Raw genomic sequence first — 24,518 nt, 5'->3', positions numbered from 1 at the left:
ACACATAACAAACATAATTCTGTTATTTTCTATCCAGTATATACATGTAGTTGAAAGATTTCTCGTATGGAAGTTACACAAAAATTATAAAAGTATTCTTTTGTATAATTAACTGATGAATCTTATTTTCCTTATTTATTGAACCAAAAAAAAATAATAACCTACACCATCGAATAAGATGAGGTATGAACATAAAAAAAGTGTACAATAATTAATCAGAGATGACAGCTAAAATCTATATTTTCCATAGATACGAAGAAAACCCAGTTGTTCAATGCATTACAAGATCTGAGTCATATATATGGCATAGATATCCTGCTCAAATGGAAATGGTTGTGTTTCTCCCGTTAGTAAACAGTCGTTACGGATGGCCATAGTTATGCCAGAATCAAAAATATGTGTTCAAATAATCAGGCAGAAAAACGAGTTGGGTCCGGTGAAAGTGCATTAGCTTTAGATGTGAGGCAGTGTATTTTCATTTGACACCAGATAGCCCATACCCACTGCAAAATTCTGATCTACAAGTAACATGGTACCAATACCACAAGAATCACTTTGAGTTTAACGTTTAGGCGTGGGGTGGAGATTAAATGAAGTCAATGACACTGGCTTACCCGCCATTGCCAATGTACTACTGCCTTGACATGATGTCAAAAGTCACATAAAACTCCATCATGTTATTTTAGATAAAGAATATCTAGTATAGAGTCTCCAAATGGTAGGCATTGTCATATTGTGCTTATGTAAGCTTTATTGTTTAAGGTTTCCGGGTTAGGCTTATCAATAATGCCAGGACGAGGTTCCCGACATTAACCTGTGCCAGTAGTGGACAGGTACAGACGAGGCTCTGGATATTACTTACTTCCCGGTCAGGAAGATTCTTATTGCGGAACGAGTTTCCGTATGTCATAGTGGGGGAATCTCCAAGTCGACTTAGCAGCATGTGGTACATGTGGAACGGTTGTCATATTATTGAGAGTCTAGGAACAAAATTCATGTGAAGTGGGAAACTGATCCACATACGAGCAACAGAAACAAAATGGGGCCAGATTCAAAGGATATAGACACTAAATCATTTATACTTAGTGTATTACATTGATGATTTTATTGTAAATATAAATATATATATAAACAAAATAAAACAAAAAAACTTTGCATTGAAAGATCAGAATACCGGTCAATCGTGACATACGGATGACTCCGTTCACCTGATCAGGATATAGGGCTCACGGCGGATGTGACCGGTCGACAGGGGATGTGTATTTCTCCTAGGCACCTGATCCTACCTTTGGTGTGTCCAGGAGTCCGTGTTAGCCCAACAATCTATTTTGGATTGCTTATAGGAGTTAGGAGATTGATCACTGTTCGTTATATTCACCTTTCATACACACAAAACACTGTAGTAGCGCTGTGCATGAATGAATGATAATCTGAATTAAATCTAAGGAGAATGTAAAATAATATATGTAAAACAAAAGTCCAGCTATCACATATTCGCGCCTGACATAGCCGCTACCAAAGTAAATAAAGATGACTAATTATGAGGATCCAGGTTAGAACCTGTCGTAAGAGGAAAGGCGCAGACAACAAACAGTGAGCAATCTCATAGCTCCTATAAGCAATACAGAATGAAAAGTTGGGCAAACACGAACCCCAGAATATACCAGAGGTGGGGTCAGCTGCCTAGGAGGAGTAAGCATCTTTTGTCGACCGGTCACATCCTCCATGACTCATGTATCTTGATCAGGTAAACTGAGCTATTCGTAGTCAAAATCAATGTGCCAAAGTTATGTTTTGATAGACTAATCACTAATTAGTATCTACTTTCAATGAAATATCTAAGTATGAAGCGGAAGTGGACGACTCTGTGGTGCCTTTTATTTCGAGTTCACAGGGATCTATCGAATCGACATATAAATAAAAATTATTTTTGGTAATAGATAATGCGTCATAAATCTATTGAAGGCCACAGCAAGAGATTTTTTCTTATCATGTAGAAGTTTTGAAGAAATTCTAAAAGAGACGACTAATTGGGGTGGGTCTCCGAATGAGAACGCAAAAGAAATGGTCCTTCATACTGCGTAAATATAAAAGATCTTATGCACAATCCTTAAAAACCAAATTCACAGTTGTATTGACACCCACAAATACGTCTAAGTTCAATTCACATCATCGATTTATATTCAATAATATGTTATAATTGTTTCAAAACGAGGTCATGTTAATAAGGTTACTACTTAGATTTTGTTGAATGATATCATTGTAGAGAATATAATTTTCAAACATTTACAAACGTCGTGCGTAGCAAGAATATCTGAAATTGCAATTTATAAACAAAACATGAATTCAGTTCTCTTCCACGTGATATACATTGTATTCGGTATTTCACAACTCAGAATTGAAAACGCTGTCAAGAATGTACAATTTTATAACTTGTTATATTCATCACTACGTTTGCACAATTTGCATGCCAGTGTTATGGTAGCAACAAAGAAGATAAGAAAAAGGGTACTGGCAACAATAAATAGAATGCCCCAGTTGTCTAACTCCCAATCTGCAAAGAAAATATATTTAACTTAATCATAAATATTCATTAAATGCGTCAATCTTTAATATTCAGGCATGTATACCCTGATATATCCGTTAAGTGTGTCAAACTTTAAGAACTTGAATTCTTATATAATTATGATAATGTCACAAGGTGTAAATAAAATATGGGCAAAATTGTTTGAAGACATATGAAACTATTATGAAATGTACTTTGACAAAAATAGTGAAAAAAACCCACAAAACCGAAAAAAAATATTTTTTTTTACAAACTTACAAAATAAAATTACATTATTTGATTTACCTTTCGACATGATATTTTCGTTGACAACATGCCAACAGGACTGGAAATTTTCGTCTTTGGCTTCCAGTAGAACCATGCCCATTCCATTAGTGTTGTGAATATCAATATGGCAGTGAAAGAACCAAGCCCCGGGATTGTCGGCCTTAAACCGAATGACAACATATCCACCTGTTGGGACTATAAATGTGTCTTTTTTCGGTGGAAATTTTGTATTCAATCCTGGTATTGATGACGCATCTTTGATCCAGGTATCATTTTTCCGGGAAGCAGAATTGCAATAGTTTTTGTACCAAAACATTTAACATCGTCAGTTTCCGTCATGAATTTTGCTGTGATGTTATTATAAACACCAAACCCCATCTTTGATACGTAGAAATAATGTCCATGAAGATGAACTGGGTGAGACCAACCACGACCAGCACCAATATTTATCAGGACAAATTAATAAACTTTATTTTGGACAAGGTCAACGTATACGTATAGGTGCAAACAGAATCAGCATTACAAAGGGACGCCTCGCATTCTGGGGTTAATTTCTGTTATGAAATAATAGGATACTCTGGTACTTCAAATTGATATCCATTGATAGACCCAGGTGTATTTCCCGGTTCCCCGGGAAAAGCAAAATTGAAAAACAGTGTGTCATCAGTTATCAACCTCTTCAAAAACTGACGATGTTTCATTCCCGTACACATTGTCATACGTAATACATGTTCTGTTTGACTCTATATGATAGTACAATTATGGGCAATTGAATGTTGTACATGGTTTTTCTTTCGAACACGGATTGGGGATAGCCTTATTTGGATATACGAATGCTGCATTTTTGTATTGAATGACAGCTTCTGCAACACGATATTCATTAAGATCTTTTTGGATTTCTTCAATGCTTTCTGCAACCAATAAGTAGGTTGCGGGCTTTTGATCTGTTTTTAGTATAAAACCATATCGCTCCCCTGGATGAATTATGAAGGACTCAACTGTTAATTCTCTCGATTCATTTTCATATCCTCCCGGGATTTCATATCCATCCGAGGCTTTTATGATCAACTCTGAATGACCTTCAACGAAAACCCGGAAGGGATACAGGGTAGCTGATATTCGAAAGCGGTAAAATTTCCAAAGGGGCGCCATTGTTAGAATTTCAGTGTTATAAAAACGACCTTTGCCATTGAAAATTCCAGAATGAAAATGAAATCGACTGAAATTCGCACCATCCACTGCTTGTATGGTATTTATCTTCATATGAGTTGTTAGACCGTAAACACCGTTCAATATACGTTGGTATATTGCCTCTGGATTGTCGCTATGATTCCAATCCTGGAGAAGAAGAGCAAAGCCTTCTTGAGGTTGAGATAGATTTTCTCGTGAATAGATAACAAAACCCCCATACAACCCCATACTTTTTTGATAGCCAATATGCGCGTGATAAAAGAAAGAGATATGTGGATACGCAGTAAATTGGACACTGTGTAACGAATGCCACACCGTCGTTATGTGTTGTATGTTTTGATGTTGACCGTGCCAGTGGACAGTCGTTGAATCTGTGTGCATCAGGTTGCAGACATGTATGATCATGTTTTGCTTCTCGTATGCCTCAATCAAAGGGCCTGGGAATTTCCCGTTGATAAGAAGAACGAGACGTGATCCATAACCATCGGCAGTGATCACATTTTGAACTAAGTTATAAGGCAGTGGACGTTTACCTGTTGTATCATTATATCGATACAGATTCCCATCTTTAGGCCAAACTTAAAACGGATTGGGTTGCGAAGTCATTTAACGTACTTTATATTAAAAATATTTCTTCACTTAGGGCAGTTATATTCATTTAAGAGTTCATTGCTATTTATGTGCTTTATATATAAATATTTCGAATGCAATGTGTATCATGTATGATCCTCTTAAATGTACGTTAAATAACTGTATCCAATTTCCATTCTCAATAACCGTGTAGCGTGTGACAGCGTGGCGAGAATTCCATCGTCATCGAAAGCAAGTTGTTTGACTTGCCTAGATGGTCGAGCGGTCTAGCGTGCTGGTTACATGCTGCTAGGATATTTGGTTCCACAGGTCGTGAGTTCAACCCCGGGTAGGGGCGGAAGTGGGTATCCAAATAAAGTGAAATTTTCTGTGCTTTATATTGAAAATATTTCTTCACTTAGGGCAGTTATGTTCATTTAAGAGTCCATTGCTATTTATGTGCTTTATATATATATATTCCAACTTAATTTGAAAAAAGTGTATGTCTCTTAAAACATAATAATATAATTGAATAAATTTATGTTGATTATGTTTTGGAATAACGGTAGCCCATATGACTGAAAGAAAAGAAAAAGGATATAAGACCTACGGCGGGTGTGAATGGTTGACAAGGGATGCTTACTTCTCCTAGGCACCTGATCCCACCTGTGGTATTTCTAGGGGTCCATGTTTGCCAAACTCTTAATTTTGTATTGCTTATAAGAGTTATGAGATTAATCATTGTTCGTTATATTCACAATTCTAAAGTGTCAATCAATTTCAAAGTATGATGTATCATCGATATACGTTCCATCATCTAAAATGGATAACAATTGAAAGAAATACTTTTGCACAGGCATCCACCTTCTCTAGATATTGAATCGTAGAAAACTGGTAATCTTTTCCGAACATGAACGTTGGGTATATTGTTTTTATCCCGGTCCGTCCGTCCGTCCGTCCGTCTGTCCCGGTTGTTGTCACTAAAACTGTGTCCACATTTACAGCGCAATCCAAATGATATTCTAGGAGCTGAATAGCAAAGTCCTGTAGATGTGCAATAAGGTTTCAGAATGTTCATATTGGCCCCAGGGGGCAAATAGGGCCTGAAAAATGACATTTTCTAACATAAAGCTGCTTGTCACTTAAACTCCATCTACATCTGTAGGAGCAGTCACATGATATTCTAGGAGCTGAATAGTAATGTCCTGTAGATGTGCAATAAGGTTTCGGAATTTTCATATTGGCCCCAGGGGGCAAATAAGGGCCGAAAAATGACGTTTTCTATCACAAAGCTTGTCACTTAAACTCCATCTACATCTTTAGGAATAGTCACATGATATTTAGGGAGCTGAATAGTAATGTCCTGTAGATGTGCAATAAGGTTTTGGAAATTTCATATCGGCCCTAGGGGGCAAATAGGGGCTGAAAAATGACGTTTTCTATCACAAAGCTTGTCACTTTAACTCCATCTACATCTTTAGGAATAGTCACATGATATTCAAGGAGCTGAATAGTAATGTCCTGTAGATGTGCAATAAGGTTTCAGAATTTTCATATTGGCCCCAGGGGGCAAATAGGGGCCGAAAAATGACGTTTTCTATCATAAAGCTCCATCTACATCTTTAGGAGTAGTCGCATGATATTCTAGGATTGTTGACCTTGAATGACCTTGAAAGTGGGTCAAGGTCAAAGGTTAAGATCACTTTCTCCTCCACAAAGTCTTAGGTGGTTGACCTTTAAAAATGGGGTCAAGGTCAAAAGTCAAGGTCACTCTTCAAGATGTGGGTCTCCACAAACGACGCAACATTGAGTATGTACGTCATTCCAAAGGAAGTCTATATCCCCTTCCTTCACGGGGTTCAGCATGATAGCTGTCTGCACCAAGTACTTGCGAGACACAGATAGATGACTGACACTCTAAGCATAACTTGGAAAACAGTCTCCATGGGAAAGCCCTGTCAATGTCAGGGAGGACTGCATAAACCAACCAAGTGCCAATTTACATATCTGCCCAATGTTCAACAGTAGGACACTGGTACTGATCTTTAAGTAATACACAAAACTGACACTCTACACAAACTGATAACAGCCCACCCACCCCCAAAGAAAATTAAAAATTAAAACAAATACACATACATGATACACAGAAATAGTTAAACATGTACATTTCACCTTCTGTAATATTGTAAACCAATAAATGAATAAAAAATAATTCAAAAAAAAAAAGAAAAGAAAAAAAAAAGAAATGATAAATAAAATAAATGAACAAGCCAGACTTGCCTGATCAGGAATGATGCAATATCCTCGTTTCAGACTCTATACTCAGGAAACAATTTCTTTGTGCCTTTGCTCAGCCTCTCAAATCCAAGTGAACTCACTGAAATGACATCCACGTCCACACATGTACACAAATCATCCAACGAGGAAATGTGCAGCTTCCCCTCCTGTCGTCCGTTTACTGCATCCTCAAAAGTGAAAGTAGAAATCCCCGCCAACCAACTTTCTCACATGTCACTGTTTCGGATCCTATAAAAAGCCACTTTATCAATGTACAGTGATCACCATCATGCATTCAAACACAAATAAACATCATTGATATCATTCAAACTCCATTATTTCTTCTCTTTATATCATCTAGTATTTAACCCTGGTCACATTACCTTCGTAAATATTTTGCTCACAAAAACATCAGCTGGGTCAAATGATCATAGTTATATTTAGAGAGGGGAAAAGTGGAATATGACGATGTCTGATCATCAACTTTTATCACATTTGTTTGAGAATGTAATTCACTAAAAATTAAACTTGTCGTAAAAATTACACACTGAAGTAACTACGACGAGTTGCAGAAAACCTGGATTTTCGAGTTACTGCCGGATTCTATCTCTTGTGAAGTATATCTTGTACAGAAGCGGATGTAGGAATTTTTGAAGTGGAAAGGGGGGGGGGGGGGGTCCAGTACTTGATCGTTTAGATACTTTTCACAACGTCTCTCCGCTATCTATTTCTGATATTGCAAAGAAATGAGAGAGAGAGAGAGAGAGAGAGAGAGAGAGAGAGAGAGAGAGAGAGAGAGAGAGAGAGATTACTCCCAGTAGGCTGGGGGCGGCCTAGGCCCCCAGAAGCTGTAGGGTAAATGGTGCAACTCCTGCATTCTGAACATTTCCTGGCACTTCCTTTTCACTTTCAAATTGTCTACTTCTTAAACAATTTTTTTTATGTTACATATATACAAATGTACTTTTTAAGAATTCTTTTTAAAAGCGATACTTGCATCTGACGAAAATATCGTAAATATATTATCAGTGTGTTGTCTTATTTATCCTAGAGTTGAATGATAATTATAATAGTGTTGATAAATTTGAATGAAGCAATTAGTAGTACATATACATTTAAGTATCTACCGTTCATATCATTTGGACTCAAAGTCTCGTTAAAATTGAATATTTCTTAAACTTTTTGGTTCTCCAAAGGGGGGGGGGGGTCCAGACGCCCTGGACCCTCCCCCCTTTTGGATCCGCCCATGTCTTATGTGTTGTTTCTGCTAGGAACTTTCATTTGCGATTACAGTCACTTGCCCTTTAAAACCATCCCAATGCGAAGTAATATGAGCCCCGTCGGTTTTATGGACAACGCAATTTCTTTCTTTTGAAATGGGAAAGAAGTTCGAGTTATTGACTCTCTCTCTCTCTCTCTCTCTGGTTGGCAGTCGAAACGGTATGTAGTGAAAATGTAAGTTTAAACGATGAATTCAGTCATGTTTTGAAGATTTGGTATATCGAGGTTTGGCTTTAAGTACGTACTTTGTTTTAATAGCGTTAGGCCTAGTTGTCAAATTACTGAGTCAACTTCTTCATCCCCTTTTGGAACTGAGAATGCAATGACGTAGCCAAATCACACTGTGGCTTCTTTACTAGTTATACATTATAGGATTCAGCGATATAAAAAAAAGGGGGGGGGTCCAGGAATCAACAAAAAAGAAGGAAAAAAATGAATCGATAAAAATAAATATACGTGTATCACCCAGTGTTAGTTAATATTTTATTCAACTTGTACATTAAAAATAATTGCCTACAAATATTAGCAGTATCATATTTAAAAAAAAACCCAAAAAACAACACTACAAAGATGTCCCACAGAAAGAGTGGGTGGGGTGCCAATCCCCGGATTCCCCTCTGGATCCGCCATTTGGACAGAGAGTACATTTAAAGGCAAACACTTACGTGCGGGTATTACTGTCTCATGACAGCATCTAGTTACTTTTTGATTTAATATAATCTCTCCAACACAAAACATACTCCTTTCCAAATCCTTTCTCGATTTGAATTGAAATAAATAATTTCAACTAGATAGACTTGATGCGTAACAAATATATCACACATGTAATGAAAGGTGAAGATAACGAACAGTAATCAATCTCATAACTCCTTTAAGTAAAACAAAATAGATTGTTGGATATATCAAAGGTGGGATCAGGTGCCTAGGAGGAGTAAGCATCCCTTGTCGATCGGTCACACGTCAGCCCTGTATCTTAATCAAGTACACCGAGTAATCCGTAGTCAAAATCAGTGTGCCAAGAACGGCCCAACAATCGGTATTAAACACGTCAGACAGCGTTTGACCCAAAGATAGGTTGTACTGGCAAAGTAGATCATTATAACTACCATGGAATTTTCAAAATGCTGACTTTAAACGAAACTGTTTCAACCCCTGTGACATCAATTTGTTTGTCAGTAGCTTGTCTATATTGAAAAACTGATCATACGCAGAACAAGCTCGTTCGTATCAAATCAATTGAAAGATATAAACACCATATGCAGCTGATAATGGAATATTGCTACATAGATCTGGAAAGTGGTCGATGGAGAAGCTGAAATCATTAAGTCTGTCATAAAGTTGAGTTGATAGTTTGCCGTTAATATTTATTTTAAATAAAATATCTAAGTACGAAGCAGATTTGAAGGTCACAGCAAGAGATTTGCGTCAATAAAGTAAAAATTGTACAAGTACCTACTATGGCCTGATCTGTAATAAGTTTACGGAGTCAACTAATTCCAAAGGTCACGAATCATTGGACATTCCAGTATGCAATTGCAGTAGAAGAACACATTGATTTCTACTTTAATTCGTCATGGTTCATTTACTTTTACAAGAGTTCAAGTCTTTTGCACATTTTTGTACTTTTAAAATCTAAGCTAAACTTAAAGATATTCACATGGAATTCACTATTTAAGGATGGGACCCACTTTTTCATTAATGATAATGTTTGTATATAATTAGTTCACGGCAATTTAGGGCCGATAAATTACGTGAATTATTTACCAATTCTAAAAAAAATACATGATTGCAATTATTTCTGGTATATTATAAAGAAATGCTCAGCTATAATTTCAGATAGAGGTGCTGGAGGGGCCTAACAAGAATTTTCGCTTTGATGGCCTTGGCTCCGTTATGACGGAGGTTGAACCTTACGGAGGATTGCTGTATGCGTACGATGAAGCAGAAGCTACAGTGGGGATTTGGGTCCCCCATCCTAACAAAGCGACGTCAGAAGCTGCAGTCTTCATGTTAGGGATGAATTGGGGTTGAGGCTTCAAACAACAGATGACAGATAACGTAAACATAATCATCTCGTCAGTGACCATAACTGGTAATGTTTAGTTACAAACATTTGGACAAGTTGTAATAGATTAACTCATTCGGTAGAGCACTTGTTTGTTGCCCTGAAAACCTAACCTACGACATACCGGATTGACTGTAATAAGTCGTTATTGTTCCATCACCAAGAGCTCAACATTAGAGAGTCTCGGCTCCGATAGAGTCGAGATCTCACATGGAAGGTGAAGATAACGGACAGTAACCAATGGCATAACTCCTATAAACAGTACAAAGTAGAGAGTTAGGCAAATACGAACCCCTGGACACACCAGAGGTGGGATCAGTTGCCTAAGAGGAGTAATCATCCCCTGTCGACCGGTCTCACCCGTCGTGAGCCTTACATGTATATCTATTATAAGCAATACAAAATAGGCAAACACGGACCCCTGGACACACTAGAGATGGGATCAGGTGCCTAGGGGGAGTAAGCGGGTCACACCCGCCGTGAGCCATATTTCATGTCACGAAAGCCGTTTATTTAACACTGGTAAAGTCCGTAATTGATCAACGGACTTGGGCTTTTACCATAGTAAAAGCTGATGACGTTTCAAAATATTACCTTTCCTTATTCAATTAATATATGCACACACTGTCTCCCATTTAATGCCCGTTTCATAAGTTTTGCATACATTACATGATGAATGACTGATGTTATTGGAAAGCGATCCATTATTTATATCAAACTGATTCATATTGAGACGTCAGCAGTTTTAGGTGAAGTGCTACATATTTGGACTAGGGATTATATAGTAAAGATTTTATCTCGTACCAACATGCACGGTGCCGCTGGTTCTCAAGTTAGTAGGCCAATCTGAAACCATGAGTTATCTTTCCTTGATTCGGAACGGTTAAAATTACGGGTAGTGTATTCGAGAAGCGTCATTATCAACAGTGCAGAAGGCCGAAAAGATATTGTTTTATAATTTTACAGCAATCACGCCAACAAATATGTTAACGTTAATAAAAATTCACAATACATAGGGCATAGGTTTCCTTTACAGACACTCGACGTTTTTAATATCTATAATTAAAAAAAATTCTACCTGTTAACATAATATTCACAAGGTATATCACGCCGTCATCTTGGTTTTCTTTTCTACCAGCTGCATCGCTAGAAAATTTCGACGAAAAGTTCCATATGATGTGATAATAAGACCCCTACCGTTTAGAAGCAACTCTGTCAAGGTATTACCTCTCGCATCGTCATGGTGAACTGGAAATAAAGTCCATTTATCGGCTATAATCAACCGTCAAACATCGTCTACTACTTCTCAATTGAGAAAAGATTGCTGAAAGGTGGACGAAAGTTGACATAATTTCGGAATAGCCCTTTTTTCATTGGTCGATATTGAGCGCTTGAATAGGTCAGTACCTATTTTTAGTCCCCTTCCGCAGAAGTCGAAGGGGCCTTTAGCTTTGCGCTCCGTCCGTCTGTCCAGTTTTTCACACTTGTTCTCTGTTCTTGGCATATATTTATTTGATATTTGGTACATTGCTTTGCCATAAAAAGTTACAGATCAAGTTTGAATTTCGTTTCAGGCCGTTGATTTGTCACTTAGTTATGGCCCTTGGACTTAGACAAATAGCATGAATTATCAGTTTTCCAGACTTTTTTTTATTGTGCTTGCAGATATTAATTTGATATTTGGTACATTGTTTTGCCATAACAAGTTACAGATTAAGTTTGAATTTGGTCCCGGTCCGTTGATTTTTCATTCAGTTGTGACCCTTGGACTTAGAAAAATAACATGAATTTTCAGTTTTCCAGACTTTTATGTCCCCTACATCGAAGATCGGGGGCATGCTGTTTTTGTTCTGTCTGTAATTCTGTCTGAAACTTTAACCTTGCTAATAACTTTTGAACAGCAAGTCTTAGAGCTTTGATATTTCACATGAGTATTCTTTGTGACAAGACCGTTCCGTGGGTACCAACAGTTTTGACCCTTTGACCTTGGAGTTTGACCTACTTTTTGGAAAGTTTAACCTTGCTAATAACTTTTGAACATTAAGTGGTAGAGCTTTCATACTTTCCGTAGCTACCAACATTTTCGAGCCTGTGACCTTGACGTTTGACCTACTTATTGAAAACTTCAACCTTGTTAATAACTTTTGAACAGGAAGTGCTAGAGCTTTGATATATTACACGAGTATTTCTTGTGACAAGACCTTTCCGTGGGAACAAAAATGTTTGACCCTGTGACCTTGGAGTTTGACCTACCTTTTATAAATATGACATTCGTCATACCTTCTAAATGGTAAATTTATATTAAAGCTTTTATATTGCACATGAGTATTTCTTATGACAAGATCTTTCTACTGGTACCAAGATATTTGTCCTTGTGATATTGACCATCTTTAGAATTGACCATTATCGGGGGCATTTTTGTTTCACAAACACATTTTTTTTTTGAGTTGTGCTTACAGATATTCATTTGATATCTAGTACATTGCTTTGCCATAACAAGTTACAGATTAAGTTGGAATTTCGTCTTAGTCCGTTGATTTTTCATTAAGTTATGGCCCTTGGACTTAGAAAAATAGCATGAATTATTGTTAGTTTACGCCCCACTTTCTTATCTCTGTAGATAAGAGCACTACACCCATTAAAACTTCTTGCATAGTAATACATTCAACAATATAGCTACATGTAAATTATTCATTATTACCTACATGTCACAGTTTATTGACTTGGTTAAAGACCTAAACCTAATTATAATTTTGTCTTTTTCCTGGTCTAGTCTCTACTCGAGTAGTAGTTGATTTCCAACCATTCCTATCCTGGTTCCCCTATTTTCCCTTTTACCATTAACCTATATAATGAACTTTGAATATCGTTGTGGTACAGTGATTTTTTGCAACCGGTAGGGGACTATAAATTCATTATATTGCCATGCAATACTCTCAGAATGCTTGTTATGACTTAGGTATATCGTGGCCGGGGTTGGACTCCTCTTGATCAAGAGACCAACGCTCTACCTACTGCGTCACTATAGCCACTGATTATTTATACCTACGTGCCGCCAAATGTTCTGATAATCTACTGATCTACTGCGTCACTATAGCCACTGATTATTTATACCTACGTGCCGCCAAATGTTCTGATAATCTACTGATCTACTGCGTCACTATAGCCACTGATTATTTATACCTACGTGTCGTCAAATGTTCTGAGAATCTACTGATCTACCGCGTCACTATAGCCACTGATTATTTATACCTACGTGTCGCCAAATGTTCTGAGAATCTACTGATCTACTGCGTCACTATAGCCACTGATTATTTATACCTACGTGCCGCCAAATGTTCTGAGAATCTACTGATCTACTGCGTCACTATAGCCACTGATTATTTATACCTACGTGTCGCCAAATGTTCTGAGAATCTACTGATCTACCGCGTCACTAGACGAAGGGAGCTACTGCGTGTACCGAGATACCGCCTCGCTAAATTTAATGAGCTGCTATGTTGCATTACCTATCGATCTATCGTATAACTTTTAATATTGGATATTGTATTAATCAGTAAAAGATATCAAAGTAATTATGAAAACTGCTGATATTGTATGTTACATTTGATAAGACAAAACTTTTTAATCTTAGGATGTCGGTGTCCATGTGCAATGGTAGGAGCAGTACCTATCCAAGCCAACGAAACAGAAAAACTACAACAACGAATTAGAGAGCTGAAAGCAAAGTTAACCATTATGAAAAATGAAACGTCCAAAGCTCTGCGTCGTAAAATCAGCGCCTACGATCCACGTCCATCAGCCAAGAGCTTAGGAGCGGTTTTGGGGGCAGGGATTTTGATCTTTGTGTTTGGGTTCATCATAATAAGCGATCTTCCAAAATTATGGTTCGGAATAGGGAGATGTATATTCATTCTCCGAACCAGAAATCAACCAAAGAATAATTCTGACTGACAGCATACGGGGTGAAAGCAGAATTACATTGCCAGTAATCATATGACTATTCTTTTCATGTTATAAACTAAGACAAAATAAGTTTTGAATACCATATCGGTGCTGTTTGCACGTGTATTTTTGTTTCAATGCATGTGGACAGTTTTGAATTTTCAAAAGGGATGAGGTGTTTACAAGTTTTCAATTTTTTAGCAAGCTGCGAAGAGCTTTCCAATAGTAGTTTACAGTAGACAAGGAGATAAAACTCTAATGGAGCCTATGATATTTGAAATGTTAGGAATGAAAGGTGAAGATGACGAACAGTGATCAATGAAAGGCGAAGATAACGAACAGTGATCAATCTCATAACTCCTATAAGGAATACAAAATAGATAGTTGGGCAAGCACGGACCCCTGGACACACCAGAGGTGGGATCAGGTGCCTAGGAGGAGTAAGCATCCCCTGTCGACCGGTCATACCCGCCGTGAGCCCTATATCTTGATCAGTTAAACGGAGTTATCCGTAGTCAAAATCAGTGTGCCAATAACGGCCTAACAATCGGTATGAAACACGTCAGACAGCATTTGACCTAATGATAGGTTGTATTAATGAACTAGATCGTTATAACGACCATAGAATTTGCGAAATGCTGACTTCAATCGAGACTGTTGAAATCCCTGTACCATCAACTTGTTTGTCAGTAGATTGCCTCGATTTAAAAACTGACTATACGCAGAACAAGCTCTTGCGTATCGATTCAGTTCAGAGATACAAACACCATTAGCATATGCATGGGCTAATGGAATATTTCTACTTAAATATGGGAAGTTGACGATGGAGAAGCTGAAATCATCCCGTTTGTCATACAGTTGAGTTGTCAGTTTGCTGTTAATGTCTACTTTCAATAAAATATATATGTATGAAGCAGAAGTGGACGACTCTGTGGTGTCTTTTATTTCGAGCTTACAGGGATATATCGAATCGACATATGCATGAAAGTTATCATTGTTAACAGACAAAACGTCGTCGATATATCTAAATGTCGAATTGAAGGCCACAGCAAGAGATTTCTTCTCGCGTATGTTTTTGAATAAAACCCATTACGGGGGTTACGGTCTCTGTTGTTACAATTCTCAATGTTGTTCAACTTGTTTGTCGTATAAACAATATTGCGAAAGATCGTGGTGAACGATTTCTTTTTTGTAAAGTCAATGCGTTTGTTTATGCCAGGGACTTGTTACTAAAAGCTTCGACATGTGCACTAGCTGTAATTCTGTATTGGTTTGGTCGTGCTGACATAATTAGCTTATTGTCTACTACAGAGGGCATTGTAAGGATGTATATGTGGGCTTGCTGCAGATACTTCTTGTCCAAAAAGAATTGGACGGACGTTTTGAGGCAACAGTGACATGCGTCACAAAAGCCTGAAGTATGTATGCATTGAAACACTGGCATCTCTAGAGTGTATTTTATTTAAAATTATCAATCGAATTCTACTACATATTTTCCCTTATAACCACGTGAAATAGTTCCAAAGCTTGTATCTCTTTGGTATTTGTTGTAACATTAAAACATCATTTTACTAGGCTCCTTGTTATTTAATGAAATATTTACATTCCACAGTATTTGTCAAATTAAGCTACACAGCAATTAAGGACTGAATTTCATTTCACAATAAAAATGATAGTATGTTTGTCCCTGCCACCGTCACCCCACGTGAGAAAATTACTAAAGTCATGAAGCAGTTCTTATTCATGTCATAGGACTGATGAATCCAGCTGTTATTTCTATCAATTTCACGTATATGTGTATGGAGTAAGCGTTGAGTTACAATATATCAAATATGAAGATTTTGTTAAGAAAAATCCCGTGGGAATCCGAGTTAGAATAAGTCCTCAATACCCCTTGCTTGTCGTAATAGGCGCCTAAATGGGGCGGTCCTTCGGATTATACCGCAGAAACCGAGGTCCCGTGTCACAGCAGGTGTGGCACGATAAAGATCCCTCCCTGTTCAAAGGTCGTAAGTGCCGAGCATAGCTCTTAATTTCGCAGCTCTGTACCGGCAATGGTGACGTCTTAATATGAGTGAAAGATTCTCAAGAGGGATGTACAGTCTGTAGTCTGGAGAGTCCAAGACAATACTGCAGTAAAACCAGTCAAAAATACTCCAAAACTTTATTGAGTAAAGATGAAATGGTAAGAAAACTGAAAAGTAACAAAGAACACACTATTACAATTCAATCATGTACAAAAAATGAGATTAACCAAACATACACAAATCAATGTAAGATTATGACAATAACTGGTGACCATACTTTTTAAATTCAGACAGCAATTCGCTTTAAATTTTGTTAAAGCAAACAAACAATTGAAATATGATAATAGAAAATATAAGCGCATACACTTTTTCTCTGATATTCATAAATTCATGTAAAAAAAACTATGTATATACCATCGATACAAAACCCCCCATCATAAACATCAGCCATACACACATGTAAATGTAGCTGCAATAATGTAGCCCTATCCAATTTTTTAATTCTGACGTTTTCGGGATAGGGCTACAATTCCATAGGATCTCCGTAATGGTGCAAAATAATTTTATGAATAACCGATAATAAACTCTATGTATTAGTCCTAAATGTTGTTTACACCAAAAGGAGTACCAACTTTGTGCTCGGGCATGTCTAATAAAGGTGTTTTTCATTAAATATAATGTACAGCATGCAAAATTCTTCGTCTGCTCCGCCATGCTTGTTATCGCGAGATCTCGTAGGTGGATCTAATGAAAAACCTAAACATTGACAATCAGCGCGAAAATGTAGTTACTCGAGCCACTTCGACAAAGAAAGGGAAATCATATTGTTGCAGAAAGAATTTACACTCTGCAGTTCGGTTTTTAACTTGATATTAAATTCAAACCTTTTCAATACCGACGAAATAGCTTTCGCCTCCATACTTGTCCATTGATGTAAATACTACCTTATATGGCATATGCAAATGACTTGACAATCGGAAGTTGAAACTTCAGTACATCAAACATGGCGCACAAATATGAATCGAGAAATTGGAATTCATCGAAATTGTTGAAAACGGTAGAATAGAGCCTCACAAATCTTAAGTTGCAGGTTGTAAATTTATATATTGACTAAGAAACATAGAATATAATTTTATTTACGTAAAGAAAGTCAGGAAATGTTTAGAATGAGCGCAAATGTTGCGGAAGTGAATCACTCCCGCATTTGCACCATTACGGAGATCCTAAGGAGTTGTAGCCCTCTCCTTAAAAAAAAAAAAAAAAAAAAAATCAGAGAGGGCTACATTATTGCAGCTAATGTAAATGGCATAAAAATCCCTAAATTGTGTATGCATCAGGAAATATTCATATTTAAGGCTTGTTTAAATACTTCAAGAAATGCTAGTATGATAGCATTACAAAAAATCCAGATAATTTCACAATAACAGTTCCTTTCATATTTATCCCGAAATTTCTCTGATCCACAACCTAGTATACATATGCAAAACTGAATAGGTAAACAAGTTTCCATAACTTTGCAATCTAAATAAAAAACATCTAGATAAACACTTACGCTGTGCAGGAACAGTTTCAAGTGAACAAGACACTGAAGATCTACATTTTATACAGGTAAACAGATACGCGAGTGCTCAGGAGCACATGCTGCATATAACGTTTGTACTACGTTCTGAAAACATCAGATCGGAAAGAACTAAAAATCAAAATCCGGATAAATAATTCCGGTGACGGAACAAGGGACGTTAATACAAAACAAAATGTAACTACGATACCAAGCAAGAGATGTTTGTAAAACATGTCTGCCCCCTCCTTTCTCTCATATCATAGCATACAGCACTACTGCCACTACACGTTGAAAAACTAAGTGTGTATGGTGAAAAAGGAAAACAAGACTTAATTCCTGAAACTTCAGTTAAGAATCTGATATTAACATTCATTATAGGAACTTTCATTAGAGATGACGGGCCATTGACATTTTAGAACCCCCCCCCCCCCCCCATTTGTGTTGAAGTAACCGTCAATGTTGTCAAAAAGTCTAGTCTTTAATTCATCGGTCGTGCAAAGTGTTTATTGATCGATTACATATTGTTTAACGCCCCTCTCGAGAATCTTTCACTCATATGGAGACATCACCATTACTGATGAAGGGCTTCAAATTTAGGCCTTTGCTCGGCGCTGGCGGCCATTGAACAGTGAGAGTTCTTTAGTGTGCCACACCTACATTGTACTATGACACGGGACATCCGTTTTTAAGGTCATCTCAGAGGACCCATGACATTAACACCTGATGCCGAACTGTCACTACCTATTTTAACGACTAAGGTCTGTCGGATTAAATATTGTTTAATGCCCCTCTCGAAAATCTTTGACTCATATGGAGAGGTCACCATTGCCGGTGAAGGGCTGCAAAATGTAGCTCTTTGTTCGTCGCATTAAATTAACATAATTCATATATAATTTCGTGGAAGAATCAATAAAATAGATATTGGGGTTGTTAGCCGTAAGTTAATTGTCACGTGGAGGTCACCCCTCTGAAGAGCTATATATGCAAGGTGAAGATAACGAACAGTGATCAATCTCATAACTCCTACAAGCAATACAAAATAGATAGTTGGGCAAACACGGACCCCTGGACACACCAAAGGTGGGATCAGGTGCCTAGGAGGAGTAAGCATCCCCTGTTGACCGGTCACACCCGCCGTGAGCCCCATATCCTGATCAGGTAAACGGAGTTATCCGCAGTCAAATCAGTGTGCCAAGAACGGCTTAACAATCGGTATGAAACACGTCAGACAGCATTTGACCCAATGCGAGGTTGTATTTAATATTTAATATTTTGCTAATTCTGCACCGAATCATATATTTACTCTTTTCTGGTACTTTTGTTTAAATACGAAATATGCATATTGTATTTTGGCAATGTCTCCGAAAAGAGTTGAAGGGATTGGTTCATGTTTTAGGTAACCTGAGTAAAGAGTAAACTCAGGTGACCTATTGCAATACGGAACTTTCGGGATGTGCCGGAACGACCGATTATATTTGACATTTACACACCACGGTCACGTGATAATAACCAATTGTAGGGCAAAGTTGACAACGATACAAATGGTGTTTCGCTAGCAGACGGTCCGTAAAGAGTTATGCGCAGTCCCACGATGACGATCCGAGTCACTATTGGTGCTTAGTGTAAATTAGATGGCGGGGAAAAGGTGCATTTAGACGCGTATCATTAGATGTAAGGCGTGAGGTTTTACCGATATCCTCAAGATATTCCCTAGATTTATTTCTCTCGCCAACTCCCATATTTTAATCAAATGCATTTTCCTATAAAATGGCTGTAGTAATTCCTTTCTTTCAAAGATAGCATTTAAATGCAGGAATTTGGTAGCAATTGAAGAATTCCATGCTTGTTTACTTAGTTGTTATTGTAATCCGGAAGTGACATGCCCTACAAATGACGTTCAACGTGCGATAAAAGTCGAGTGGATCCGTATCTCGAAAGTCCCGTATTGGTTGTAGTCTGTCGTCGTCCGCCATGTGTTAACAATTGCACATTTTAAACTTCTTGATAACTACCAGTCCAATTCTTTTCAAATTTGGTATGAAGTATCTTTTGGACAAGGCGGATATAAATGGTAAATTTCATGACTCCAGCACCCCTGGGGCCTTAAGGGCGGGGCAAATACTGCCCCAAATTGACCAATTTTTAAAAATCATTTCCTCAAGAACTGCACATGTAAGAAAAACCAAATAAATGGTGATGTCGAGCAGGAAGGCCTCTACCAAAATTGTAAATGTCATGATCCCGAGAGTAGGAGCTCTGACCCCAGGGCGGGACCAAACTTGTTATATAGTGCTTATGGGTAAAACACTTAAATAACATCTTCTTTAGTTCTATTGATACTAAATTGAAACTAAATGGATATTTAGAAAGAACATGTACATGTAGTCTTTTACCAAAATTGTAAATTTGATGATCCCAGAGGTAGAAGTTTTGGTATCAGGGTGGGGCCAAAATAGTCAGTTATTAAATGTATGAATAATATACATTTTTAACTTCTTCTCGATAACTATCATTCTTATTCTTTTCAATTTGGTATGAAGCATGTTTGGGACAAGGGCGACATCAATTGTAAATTTGAGGACTCCTGCACCCCTGGGGGCGGGGCAAAAACTGCCCAAAATTCACCAATTTTCAAACATCTTGTTTTCTAGAATCGCATATGTTTAAGAAAATCTAAATGCAGGAAGGCCTCTATCAAAATGATGAATTTCATTATCCCCGGGGTTCTGGCGGGGCCAAACTTACTATATAGTGTTTATGTGTAAAAGACTTACATAACATTTACTTTAGTACTATTGATACTAAATTGAAATTTAATAGATAATTATTTAGAAAGAGCAGGTAGTCCTTTACCAAAATTGTAAATTTGATGATCCTAGAGGTAGGGGTTTTGGTATCAGGATGGGGCCAAAATGGTCAGTTATTAAATGTGTGAACAATAGTCATTTTTAACTTCTTCTTGATAACTATTATACCAATTCTTTACAAATTTGGTATGAAGAATCTTTGGGATAAGGGGGACATAAATTATATATGTCAGGATTCCTGCACCCCTGGGACCTTAGAGACGGGGCAAAAACTGCCCAAAATTGACCGATTGTCCAATATCTTCTTCTCTAGAACCGCACATGTTTAAGAAAAACTAAATCTATTAAGATGTATGGCAGGAAGGCTTCCACCAAAATTGTAAATTTCATGATCCCCGGGGTAAGGATCTTGACCCCAGGATTGGTCCTAGCTTAGATATAGTGTTTATGTGTAAGTTTGCTGATACTGTATTAAAAAAGGATGTACAAAGAATAGTGAATTTCACAACCCAGGGTTTTGAATCTGGACAGATGGATCCAATTTTGTCATAATTTAGAGGGTGCTTACTCCTCCTAGGCACCTGATCCCACTTCTGTTGTGTCCAGGGGTCCGTGTTTGCCCAACTATCTATTTTGTATTGCCTATAGGAGTTGTGAGATTGATCACTGTTCGTTATCTTCACCTTTCATCTTTTAATGTTTTAATGCTAGCACATGTACACCTATTATATTATGTGAAGCCTTTCATCAGTGTTTGCACTTATGAGGGCATTGAAGTTGTAAGAGCACATATTGTTTTAAATACTTTTGCTGAATGTTTAAATTTAGCTTAGATATTCAGAACAGGAATTGTTTTCTACATTTCATAGCACTTGGAAGTAGTGATAATTTTTCACTGATTCTCAGGTGACCGATAAGGCATGTGGGCCTCTTGTTTTGAAGAAAATTTTTTTTTTTTTCATGTTTGATTTTAAGCTTCAAAATATAATTTATTTCATGTTGACAACCAGATATTTGACCTTCTGAAGGCAATAATAAAGGCCGAGGCTATCCTATATATATATATATATATATATATATATATATATATATATTATAAACTAAAACCGATATCCATTTCTTTTAAAAACTTCGTAAACGAACATATACCGCAATCTTTGTTTACAAAACAAATAACATACTCTCTAACATACCGCTGCGGTGGCCGAATGGTTAGAGCGTTCGCCCCGCATGCGGAAGGCTTGGGGTTCGAATCCCGGCCGCGACAGACCTAAGTCGTTCCATCGCCAAACACTCGGCATAAGGTGTGAATGTCACGGGTCCTCGGAGATGACCTTAAAAACGGGTGACCCGTGTCACAGTAGGTGTGGCACGCAAAAGACCCCTTACTGCTCAATGGCCATAAGCACAGAGCATAGGCCTAACTTTGAAACCCTTCACTGGTCTTGATGACGTCTCCACATGAGTGAAAAATTCTCGAGCGAGACGTTAAGCTACAATCAATCAATCTAACATGAGTTTCTATAATAATGTACAATCACATGTATAACCTTAATTTTTTGTGAAACCGTTTAAGGTAACTCACTACACTAAAACTAAAGCTACACTAAAGATCTCTGTATGACACTACGTTACAAGATAGCGAGTTGAATCTTTTGTTCAATTATTTGTATCGATCAATTTGTTTGTCTTTTTTCGTAGCTCGGTGATTATTAAAGCATTGGGCTGGTGTACCGCATATCTCGAGTTCAAATCCGCCAGTCTTTTCTTCATATGTTGAAATATTTTTTTGAAAGTCATGTTTTTATCCAAATTTTCATATTTTCTGCCCTTTTGACATATATACTAATTATATTTTATCATAAAACTATCTTTTATGATTAAATCAATTTGTACTGATTTGAGAAACTATTTCAGGGTTTAGTGAGGCACCTTAAACACATAAGACAGTAGATTTTAATCATTAAGAGTGAAACACAAAATTTCGAAGGAAATCGTGAATCAGTACCTTTTTTAAAAAAAACATTAAAAACCAAACACATTCCCAAATTTCCTGCTCCTTGTTATTTTAAAATTTGTCTGAAACAACTGACGTTTTCCAGGTTTTTATTTATGTTGTTTTTTCTTCTATTTTTCTTTTTAGCCTGGTAGTTAAAATATCGGACCCAGGTTAGCGTAGGTTCTCAGTACCCATTGCTTGTCGTAAGAGGCGACTAAATGGGGTGGTCCTTCGTATGAGACATCAAAAACCGAGGTCCCGTGTCACAGCAGGTGTGGCACGATAAAGAACCCTCCCTGCTCAAAGGCCGTAAGCACCGAGCATAGGCCTAAATTTTGCAGCCCTTCACCGGCAGTGGTGACGTCTCCATATGAGTGAAAACTTCTCGAGAGGGACGTTAAACAATATTCAATCAATCAATATTCATGTATGCCATGTACTGTGTTGGTGTTTGTCAAGTAATGCTGGAAAGAATGTATGTAAATGCCTGTTCTGTTCTTGAATAGGTCCACTTTTTGCATAATGTAATTAATTGGTGTCTTTCAGATTCTGACGTGGGGATTTTCCGTATTTCACTCAACATTGCCTGGAAAACATGGAATTTGCGAATTTTAATTAAAGCATCTGGCACAGTTGATTTAATGCTGGGAATGTCACTCAAGTCTTTATCAAGAACCACTACAACTTTCTCCGGGTTTATGATCTTTACCTGAATAAGTGATGTTTGTATTGTTGTTTTCTTCACATTGGCTACAAAGCTGTAGGCTACAGGCTGGCGTTGACCATTACCATCTTCTCCAATAAAGGTATATAATGGCAAGCGAAGTTTGTTTGTGCAGTGAGTACCATCTATAAACAGCACCTCTGGAAATTTGGAGAACATTGATTTCATCTGCCCTGTCACAAGGATCAAAGCCTGCAGGAATCCATCTTCCTCAGTAATCACTGAAATGGATGCTTGTGGATCACCATTCACTGAAACTTAATACAAACTAATTTATCATGAAACCTAGGTTATCGTTCTTTTTTATAAAATAAAAAACCACCACAATTTTTATATTACCGGTATAAAGATATACTGTAAGCACATACGAGGTTTGTCCAAAATATGAAAGCCTAGCTTAGATACTTCAAGAGATATTTTTCATATATATCAGCATATTAAACTGTAATCCCCTATTGTGTCCCCATCCTACCTCCAGGGAGTGTGAATTACACAAATTTAAATATGAACTTGTCAGGAAGCTTACGTTTAAATTTGCACTTTTCTGGCCCAGTGGTTCTTGAGAAGAGTTTGAATGACCCCACCCAATTTTTTGCATTTTTTTTTTTAATTATCTCCCCATTGATTGATTGATGTTTTCCACAACTCTCAACAATTTTTCAGTTATCTGGTGGCGCCCAGGTTTTATGGTGGAAGAGAGATCCCAGATACAAAGTACCTGGGAAGAGACCACCGACCTTCCGCATGTAAACTGGGAAACTTTCTCACTTACCGGCGCGAGCGGGATTCGAACCCGCGCCGACAGAGGTGAGAGGCCGTGTGATTTTGAGCACGATGTTCTAACGACTCGCCCACGGAGGCCCCTTCTCCCTTTTGAAGGGGGACATGGCCATTTTATTTAAACAAACTTGAATTCGCTTCGCCCATTGATGATTTGTACCAAGTTTGGTTGAAATTGGCCCAGTGGTTCTGGAGAAGAAAAGAAATTTTTGTAAAAAAAAAAAATATGAAAAGTTCATAGACAGACGGACGATGGACAACGGGTGATCAGGGGAAAAAATAATCTCACGTATTCTCAAACTTTATGGACAACCCTCGTGCATGCATATATATATATATATATATATATATATATATATATATATATATAAGTATATATATATTTAAGTATATATATTTAAGAAATGAATATCACTTTTGAGCTGTTCATGGTCAGTATGAACGGATTTGGATTTGAG

The 24,518-nt window shown here is 37.4% G+C and overlaps 1 pseudogene; it reads right to left on the bottom strand.

Moving 5' to 3' along the window:
• Positions 1 to 2,426: 2,426 nt before the first annotated feature.
• LOC125658902 (uncharacterized) lies at positions 2,427 to 23,448 on the bottom strand (annotated as a pseudogene).
• Positions 23,449 to 24,518: the final 1,070 nt, after the last annotated feature.

The sequence above is a fragment of the Ostrea edulis genome, chromosome 1, assembly GCF_947568905.1.
Source record: "Ostrea edulis chromosome 1, xbOstEdul1.1, whole genome shotgun sequence".
NCBI lineage: Eukaryota > Metazoa > Mollusca > Bivalvia > Ostreida > Ostreidae > Ostrea > Ostrea edulis.
This window is presented reverse-complemented; position numbering and strand designations above follow the sequence as displayed.